The sequence below is a fragment of the Zingiber officinale genome, chromosome 8A (assembly GCF_018446385.1).
Source record: "Zingiber officinale cultivar Zhangliang chromosome 8A, Zo_v1.1, whole genome shotgun sequence".
In the NCBI taxonomy this organism is placed as follows: domain Eukaryota; kingdom Viridiplantae; phylum Streptophyta; class Magnoliopsida; order Zingiberales; family Zingiberaceae; genus Zingiber; species Zingiber officinale.
Window position 1 is genome coordinate 13,406,314 of NC_056000.1, and position 10,789 is coordinate 13,417,102.

The 10,789-nt window shown below is 43.6% G+C and overlaps 1 pseudogene; it reads right to left on the reverse strand.

Annotated features, from left to right (window-relative positions):
• The window catches only part of LOC122010530, a 54,485-nt pseudogene extending 43,696 nt beyond the window's left edge, over nucleotides 1–10,789 (reverse strand).

Sequence of the window (10,789 nt, forward strand, 5' to 3'; positions counted from 1 at the left end):
CGGTTGATATAGTCATACAGAGTTATTCCTGATTTTTCTCTCCCTTTATTTTTTTTATAAAAATAATTATATATATATATATATATATAATATTTAGTTTATGAGATATTTAATTAAAAGATTTATGGTATTTAAAGAATCAAATATTTAATTGATGATTAATATCGTAAATATTTGGAGAAATATTTGATACTACTGTAGAGGCTCAACTCAGTCAAAACGACGCCCCGGAATTGAGCTCGCGGATGAGAATTTATGGTCCAATTGCCAATTACTTTGCGGTGATAAATTCATTTTTTTCCCCATTAAAAATTGGATAATTGAACTTTTGCTTTTACATTCTAATAATAAAAAACAGATTGAAAATCAAATTAGAAAAGCATCGGGTCACTAATTTACTGAAAGCAAATGGGATTACTTAAATCTCATATTGCAGGAAGGCAAATCTCATATTGCAGGAAGGCAAGTCAAGGTTGAGCAACTGGTTAGTCCAGGATCATTAAAGGAACATAAGACTATGATTTGATCCCATTTTAAAGTGATGAAAATGGACTATCGGTGATGTGGTGCGTAGATGGACTAGCTCCGAGAATCTTGAAAAAAGAAGGAAACCATTAATAAGCAGGCTAGAGGAGTCCTTGTCGCAACTACTCCAATGATCAAATCAAAAATAGATGGTGATGCAAAGCAAATAGGAGTAAGTAGAAGAAGAAGATGCATAAATATGCATGTACACATCCCTTGCCAATGGAGGACCTCTTTTATAATATCCCTCACAATCTCCGCATTGCTGAGACATTATCCTTCAATCAGTCAATCTATCACATCAACATTCTTATACTATATCCATCAATCACATTGGCATATAGATGATGTAAGTATCTGTGCATAAGCATGATCCTTGGACAAACTCATATGTTATGGTAATGGCCATAAGTGAGCTTTTGGTCCGTGAGACCTTTTTAACTGCTAGCTATGTGGGCTTCTTACAGAGCCCAATTATGTATATGGCCTAACTGGTAATAGCAACATCTCAAAGGAAACAGGGTTGTAGTGGCCCTCTAATCGGTCAGGTCGACTAGAGAAGTTGGAGCAAAGAAACAAAAAAATTAGGTCAACATCGGTGTTCCCGTTTGAAAGCGGAGAAGATGGCATATTAGGGATGTGGCTGGAAGTTTGATAAAGCAAAGACTCTATGTGGTCCTACAACACAGAAGCGTAGTGCCGAGTTGAGAAGGAGTTCTCGACGTTAATTTTCTGACGCTCAAATCAGTTTTCGGTGATGTGAATAATAATGGAAAATTGTAGCAATGACATGTAAAATAACGAAATTGTGCATACCTCCGTCTATAGATGGGAACTCCTTTTTATAGTATCATTGTAGTATCTATGCACGTATTTCAAAGAGTGTGCACATTTTCCTAAGCATCCTATGAAAAGATAAGTCAAAAATATCCCTGACATCTTTCTTTAAATGAGCATGCATATCTCTGATATGACAGGATGAAAACTTTCAAAGTACAATTTGCCTACCGAACATGCTCTATTGTCAGTGGCACAAACGTTCAAAAGAGTACGAGGAGATACATGAGTGGGTCCCGTTATAGGTCGACCAGTGTCGCTGGGCCGGGACACCTCTGCTCGATTGTGTTGAACAACACAACCTCTCTCACTTATCTTTTTCGTAGTCGAAGGGTTGTATCTCTCCCCAATGGACACGTGGCTGGCTCAGTCGGGACAATGGCTGGGGGATGTAGTGTCTGTTTGTCTCTTAGCTTTATGTTGTCGCTTCGGTCATAATTGACCTATTCGGTCGATCCATGGCCAACGTCTTTTTGCCTTCCTTGACTTTGACATCCATGTCAACTGATTTTCCTTACTTTAACCTATCTTTGGTGGGCCCCTCTTCATCACTGTATCAATCGAGAATGGGGCCAACGGACAATCTGTCTAATTGGCAAGGTCGATCAGGAGTGAGGGAACTAGGTCCCTAGTGAATCTACTTTGTGCCAGCAGTGGAGTTCACATAGAACCTCTCTAATCGGCCATGGGATTAGAGAGCTCGGTTTCTAGTAAGTCTAGTTCGAGCCGGGAATGAGATTCACAAGGAACCTATTTGATCGGCAGGGTCGATCAGGGATGAGAGAGTTGGTCCCTAGTAAGTCCGGTTCAAGTTAGGAATGAGGTTCACAGGGAACCTATCCGATCGGCCTTGGGGATGAGGGAGTTGGGTCCCTAATAAGTCCGGACCAAACCGAAAATAGGGTCCACATGAGACCTATTTGATCGACAGAGAATGGGGACCCTATAGGTCAGCTATTCGACTTTCTATCCCACTGTGAACTTTAACTTCTATCTGCATAAGTTCATTGACCCCTTTTCCTATAGGTCGGCCCTTTTCCCATTCACCATATCATGATCAAATGCAGGAGCATGGTGGATAATACACACACTTAGGTTCTAATATGATGGGTCCCATTATAGGTCGACCAGTGTCGCTTGGCTGGGACACCTATGCTCGGTTGTGCTGAACAGTGTTAGGATCGATGGTCGCGGCTAGAGAGGGGGGTGTGAATAGCCGACCCAAATTCTTCGCGTTTCTTCCTACGATTAGGGTTAGCGCAGCGGAAATGAAACCGTAGAAACGAAAAGGAAGAAGACAAACCTCAAACTCGATGGATGTAACGAGGTTCGGAGGTGATACTCCTACTCCTCGGCGTGTCCGTAAGGTGGACGAGCCCTATCAATCCGTCGGTGGATGAGTCCCCGGAGAACCGGCTAATAAATACTCCTTGTGGGTGGAGAAACCTCGCCACAATAGCTTGCAACAACAATATGGAAATTCAAAGAAGAGCAAGAACAAAATACACAATGAATGTACAAATACTCGCTTGCCTTCTCGTCGACTGAAGTCCCGGATGAAGCACCAACTTCACGGACGAATGCCAACAAGCAACTCAGTCGAAGAAGCTCACACGAAGCTTCGGAGCTCAGCAAAGCTCAAGAGCACAGCTTTCAGAAGAAACACAGCTCGGTTCAGAGGAGGAAGAAGAAGGAAGAAGTAGCCGTAGCAACCCTCGACCTCCTTTTATAACCTCTGATCTCCTGAGCCAACCTGCGAAGCGAAGCAAGAAGGCCAGAACACAGAAGCCCGAAATAACCTAGCCGTTGAGTCACAACGACTAGTCGGTCTTGGGGACCGATCAGCTAAGCCCGGACCGAGCTATGTCTCGATCGGTCCAGGAAGACCCTGATCGGTCCTAGGGACCGATCGGCATGCATGTCCTTCCTTTCTCCCCTTCGATCGTTGTTTCGATCGGTGCAGACCGATCGATAACACTCGATGAGCTCTTGTTTATTCTTGATCGGTCACCGACCGATCCAATACCACATCTATCGGATCGATCCATCGATCGATCCGAGCTTTTTTGCCCAAACCAAGTCCCAAGCCTTCCAAACCAACATCCGGTCAACCTTGACCTGTTGGTACATCATGCTTAGCATCCGGTCACTCCCTTGACCTGCTAAGACTCCCCACCAAGTGTCCGGTCAATCCCTTTAACCCACTTGGACTTTTCTCTTCGTGTCAAGTATCCGGTCACTCCCTTGACCTACTTGACCTTCTCAACACCAGATGTCCGATCACCCTTGATCCATCTAGATTTTCCCTTGCCCGGCTTCACTCACCAGGACTTTCACCTAGCTTCACTCATTAGGATTTTCACCTGGCTTCACTCACCAGGATTTCCAATCTGCCCGGCTTCACTCACCAGGACTTTCCAACTGCCTGGCTTCACTCACCAGGACTTTCCCACTGCCTGGCTTCACTCACCAGGACTTTCACCTAGCTTCACTCACTAGGGTTTTCACCTGGCTTCACTCACCAGGATTTCCCGACTGCCTGGCTTCACTTACCAGGACTTTCACTTTCACCTAGCTTCACTCACTAGGATTTTCACCTGGCTTCACTCATCAGGATTTCCCGACTGCCTAACATCCCAGTTAGGACTTCCCAGTCAAGTATCCGGTCAACCTTGACCTACTTGACTCTTCTTCATCCAACCTGATCAGACCCTGATCAGTATCTCTCCGCATGGACAACTGCACCTGCATTGTCCATGTCTACATGTCTTTCTGTATTGTCAAACATTGAAACCATGACCAAGGTTTACGCTTGGTCAACTAGGTCAACCTTGACCTACTAGAAATTGCACCAACAATCTCCCCCTTTTTGATGTTTGACAATACCTTTAAGTTAGGCTAATCCAATAGCCTCAACTTTCTTCATGCCACTAGGTAATGAAACATAAGCTACAACCTTACATTCTCCTTCTAAGAAGGCAACCTCCTTCTTAGATAATGAAGGCCTAACTTAAACCCTTCATTCTCCCTCTATTGGCACACATCAACAAACTCTCCCCCTGAAGAGTAAGTTATCGTTGTTCACAACTTCACTCGTTGTGATCAACAAACTCTCCCACTAACTCCAATGTTCTTCCTTGAACATTCTCTAGACATTCTCCATTCTCCCCCTTTTTGACACACATCAAAAAGAGTAATCAATGTCAAGAGTTTCTTCCTAATGAAAGTCTCATACCTTTCATTGAAACCCTTAATTCCCCCTTGATACTAATGTCAATAGTCAATTTAGTGATAATCCCATATCACTCATGACAACTCCCCCTAAAGGTCAACTCCCCTTGACCAATAGGTAAAACTCTCCCTAAAAGTCAACTCCCCCTTGACCATTGCATCAACAATGTCTTGGAGAGTTTCAACCCTTTAGAAATCCAAAACACCAACTTCATTGCTAAAATTTCAAAAATTTCAGACAGCACAGTCGAAACTGGCATGCCCTGATCGGTTACCAGACCGATCAGGTCTTCCCTGGATCGGTCATAGTGACCGATCCACAACTGTCTGGACCGATCAGACTCCCTTCTGATCGGTCCACAACCTCTGATATCAGTTTCTGAATTTCCTTCCGAAATTCAGAAACCCCTACAAAATTCCAGAAAATTCCAGAAATTATAAAACTTTGAGGATACATTCCTCATAACATATACTATCAAGGAAAAATAGTTTTCTATGAAAATATCTTCCATTTTTCAATCCTGATACAAAGTTCAAAAGTCTTTGAAATAGCTCAAAGTTAACTCATCTTTGTATCACTTTGCTCAATGATGAATGCTATCACTAGAAAAGCTTCATCAAGGTTTTTCAAATCAATTTTAAAATGATTTTGAACCCTTTAATTTGGGACCACAATCTTAGGGCTAAATGTACATGACTTGTACACAAGCTTTCCCTATGATCCCCAATTAGAATTAGGCTCATCTAGGTACAAGAACTATGCACCTTGATCCTAACTCACAATCCTAATATCTCACACACATCTAAGGTGTATCAAACACATCCAAGTCAATTTTGATGTGAGATATGAGTTTAGGTTAGCTTAATCTAAGTTCTCATGTATTTTTCTAAATAACAATTTGATCTCCATATCAAATTGTGTTTTAGTCCTTAAATCAATTTCATTGATCATTAATGCACAAGATGATGACATGGCATATAATTGTATCATAAATGGAAACATGTGCTAATGTCATGATGTCATGGCATAAAGTATGAAATTTAAATAAAGCATGACATTTAACTAATCTAAGCATTATCATGACATTTTAAATGATCATAAAATAAATATGATGTCATGACATGACATATGACAAACAATACATGGCAAATAATATATAAAGGTATAGAAAATACCTAATTCTAGCCTTAGTTGCCATTTTTGATAATTTTGATCATTTTACCATAGGTTCTATATTCCTAAGTGTAACAGACCTAGCATCTTATACCAAAGATTTTTAGATCACTATGTGCCAATTAGATTGACTCTAGAAAACTCAAATTTGATTGGCACATTCTAATCACCTTAGGAATAATTCTTAATTTCATTTTCAAGGCTTGATTATACCTTGAAAAATCCTAAAGTGCCACCTTTTGCCATGATTAGGTTAACTACCTATTCAAGTACGGTTGGCACACCCTAACTAATCTAGCGTGATGAAATCATGCTCCTAGGAACCCAATACCTATTGGAGCTCATTGGGTTCACTAAGTATTCACTAGGGATGACTTCCCTAGCAACCCTTCTAATGACCCTCCTAGGCTTTGAAGCCTTGGTCATTTGGGACTCATCAAGATCAACTCTAGGGGTGACTCCCCTTGTGACCTTGGTGATGGTCTTCCTTGCCCTAGATTTTGTTCCATAATCTAATGGAACATTGTGATAAGTGGGCTTGACCACTTGGGACTTAGGTTTGTGACCCAAACCTTTCATGTCCTTGGGCTTTGGTTTTTGCCCCTTAGACCCTATATTTGACTTTTCCAAATTTTTAAGGGTCTTTTCTAACATGTCAAGTCTTGACCTCAAGACTTGATTTTCATTCTTTAATACCTCAAGACTTGATTTGTCATTTTTCTTTGAGGCATTCCTAGGCATGTGTCTAGTTGATTTGGGATTCCTACCTAGGTTTTCCTTAGCCTTAGATGGGTTAATTCTAGGGTTGGCTTTCCTAGTGTTATCCTTATCTAGGCTCACATGTTTGGCACCTAAGCATGTGTATTGATTTCTAATGTTATCATGCTTACCATTATTAACAATAGCAATAAGGCTACTAGCATGTGTCTTATTATTATTGCAATAATGTGCCTTAGAGATTACCTTAGGGTTTGCCTTAGCTCCCCCTATTGACGTGCTCGGTCTTTTGTCCTTGTGAGGTTGCCTCCCCCTCGGACATTGACTCCTATAGTGTCCCTTTCGCTTGCATTGGAAGCACACCACGTGCTCCTTGCCTTTGCATGTCGGGACTCCGGCTTCCTTGACCTTTGGCGCCGGTGGAGTCTTCCTAACCCTCTTTGGACACTTACTCTTGTAATGCCCAAATTCCCTACACTCAAAGCACATTATGTGTAATTTATTTGAAATTAAATGGCTTGAGTTACCTAGGGTTGAGGATGGATGTGAGCTCTCTTCTTCATCCCTTCCGGAGATAGAAGCTTCTTCTTCTTGCTCCGATCTTGAAGAGGAACTCTCCTCCTCTTCTTCCTTAGATGTTGAGTAGCCCTCAACCTCTAAATCCATGCCTCCATGATGTGAGCTACTTGGCTCACTTGACTCCTCTTCATGACTTGCAGTGGAGTTCTCCTCATGGAACTTTGCCAAGTTATTCCACAACTCCTTGGCATCGTTATATCCACCTATCCTACACAAAACATCATTAGGTAAAGAAAATTCAATGATTTTCGTTACCTCATCACTGATGGTTGATTGGTGGATTTGCTCCTTCGTCCACTTCTTCTTCTCCAAAAGTTCTCCTTTATCCAATGGAGGAGTAAAACCTAATTGCACACACCTCCAATTTTCTAAGTTAGTCATAAGAAAGTACTTCATTCTTACCTTCCAAAACGCGAAGTCGTCGCGATCGTAGAAAGGTGGAATTGTGACGTCTTCTCCAAATAACTCCATTCTCTAGCTCGTGCTCCCCCGGGTGTTGATCCAACGAAGAGTGACCTCGCTCTGATACCACTTGTTAGGATCGATGGTCGCGGCTAGAGAGGGGGGTGTGAATAGCCGACCCAAATTCTTCGCGTTTCTTCCTACGATTAGGGTTAGCGCAGCGGAAATGAAACCGTAGAAACGAAAAGGAAGAAGACAAACCTCAAACTCGATGGATGTAACGAGGTTCGGAGGTGATACTCCTACTCCTCGGCGTGTCCGTAAGGTGGACGAGCCCTATCAATCCATCGGTGGATGAGTCCCCGGAGAACCGGCTAATAAATACTCCTTGTGGGTGGAGAAACCTCGCCACAATAGCTTGCAACAGCAATATGGAAATACAAAGAAGAGCAAGAACAAAATACACAATGAATGTACAAATACTCGCTTGCCTTCTCGTCGACTGAAGTCCCGGATGAAGCACCAACTTCACGGACGAATGCCAACAAGCAACTCAGTCGAAGAAGCTCACACGAAGCTTCGGAGCTCAGCAAAGCTCAAGAGCACAGCTTTCAGAAGAACAGCAGCTCAGTTCAGAGGAGGAAGAAGAAGGAAGAAGTAGACCCCTGTAGAAGCCCTCAACCTCTTTTATACCTGCATCCACCTGCGAAGAATAAGCCAGAAGACAGCAGAAGACAGAAGACCGTTGTGAGCCAACGGATAGTTTTGGACCGATCAGGCTCCAACCTGATCGGTCCACACTGTCCCTGATCGGTCTTGGGGACCGATCAGGCTAAGCCTGGACCGATCAGGCTATGTCCTGATCGGTCCAGGAAGACCCTGATCGGTCCTGGGGACCGATCAGGGACAGTGTGGACCGATCAGCATGCATGTCCCTTCCTTTTCTCCCCTTCTGATCGTTGTTTCCTGATCGGTCTGCAGACCGATCAGATAACACTCAGTAGGCTACTGTTTGGTTACTGATCGGTCACCAGACCGATCCAGATACCCAGTGTATCACTGGATCGATCCACTGATCGATCCAGAGCTTGGTTTTTGCCCAAACCAAGTCCCAAGCCTTCCAAACCAAGTTGGTACATCATGCTTAGCATCCGGTCACTCTCTTGACCTGCTAAGACTCCCCACCAAGTGTCCGGTCAATCCCTTTGACCCACTTGGACTTTTCTCTTCGTGTCAAGTATCCGGTCACTCCCTTGACCTACTTGACCTTCTCAACACCAGATGTCCGATCACCCTTGATCCATCTAGATTTTCCCTTGCCCGGCTTCACTCACCAGGACTTTCACCTAGATTCACTCACTAGGATTTTCACCTGGCTTCACTCACCAGGATTTCCAATCTGCCCGGCTTCACTCACCAGGACTTTCCAACTGCCTGGCTTCACTCACCAGGACTTTCCCACTGCCTGTCTTCACTCACCAGGACTTTCACCTAGCTTCACTCACTAGGGTTTTCACCTGGCTTCACTCACCAGGATTTCCCGACTGCCTGGCTTCACTCACCAGGACTTTCACTTTCACCTAGCTGACTTTCACTTTCACCTAGCTTCACTCACTAGGATTTTCACCTGGCTTCACTCACCAGGATTTCCCGACTGCCTAACATCCCAGTTAGGACTTCCCAGTCAAGTATCCGGTCAACCTTGACCTACTTGACTCTTCTTCATCCAACCTGATCAGACCCTGATCAGTATCTCTCCGCATGGACAACTGCACCTGCATTGTCCATGTTTACATCTCTTCTTCATCCAACCTGATCAGACCCTGATCAGTATCTCTCCGCATGGACAACTGCACCTGCATTGTCCATGTTTACATGTCTTTCTGTATTGTCAAACATCGAAACCATGACCAAGGTTTACGCTTGGTCAACTAGGTCAACCTTGACCTACTGGAAATTGCACCAACAAACAGCACAACCTCTTTCACTTATCTTTTCCGTAGTCGAAGGGTTGTATCTCTCCCCAATGGACACGTGGCTGGCTCAGCCGGGACAATGGTCGGGGGATGTAGTGTCTATTTATCTCTTAGCTTTATGCTGTCAATTCGGTCATAATTGATCTGTTCAATCGATCCATGGCCCGCGTCTTTTTACCTTCCTTGACTTTGACATCCATGTCAGTTGGTTTTCCTTACTTTGACCTGTCTTTGGTGGCGCCACTCTTCATCACTGTATCAACCGAGAATGGGACCCATGGGGAATCTGTCTGATTGGCAAGGTTGATCAGGAGTGAGGGAGCTAGGTCCCTAGTGAATCTATTTCGTGCCAATAGTGGAGTTCACATAGAACCTCTCTAATCGGCCATGGGATTAGAGAGCACGGTTTCTAGTAAGTCTAGTTTGAACCGGGAATGAGATTCACAGGGAACCTATTTGATCGGCAAGGTCGATCGGGGATGAGAGAGTTGGTCCCTAGTAAGTCCGGTTCAAGTTAGGAATGAGGTTCACAGGGAACCTATCCGATCGGCCTTGCCGATTGGGGATGAGGGAGTTGGGTCCCTAATAAGTTTGGTCCAAACTGAAAATAAGGTCCACATGTCGGAATTTCTTTAAAATAGATTCGTCACTTTCGGCTCTACTTCGAGGCTTACTAGGGTCGTTTGTTTCCCAGACTACAACGGCTGACCGTGACACAAGTGTGACCGGCTCAGCATTCAGCGTGTGCAGGTTGTACCTGCACACGAATTAACATGGGTCAGTGCAATCCGAGCACTGGATTTGCACCCTTTGCACATCCATGAGTGAGCGAGAATCTCTCCCCATGTATTTGTTCACATTCTCAATGCATGTGAATCAATATAAATTAACCAATATATCTTGAAATTTCCAATGTGGGATTAAGGTCCATTCACAATGAAACTTTTATTTTTTTCACCTCTTCTCCATTCACATATATTCAACACTTCTATCATTATTGATTCAAGGCCTTCAACATACTTCCTCGCACCAAATCCAAATTGCTCTCAGAGAAATTATAGGATAAAGAATAGCTCGCCTTGGTCCATGGAATGTGATATCACCGCCTCTTTCTGTGTAATGAAGTTCAGCAGCCCCCATGGCTTGGAGTCCAGATTGAGTTAGTAATAAATTGTGGTTCGTTTGCCTCTTTCCAAGTGTGTAGGCTGGTGGGCGTTGAAGGGATAAGATGGCATCCTGAATATTGCCAGCTTTTCTTTGACCAGAAAGCCTTTCTTTGGAGTTCTAGTGCATTCAAGTAGTTCGCAATCCCAAATTTGTAGGCCTTGATGGTCCGTTGTAGGTTCAT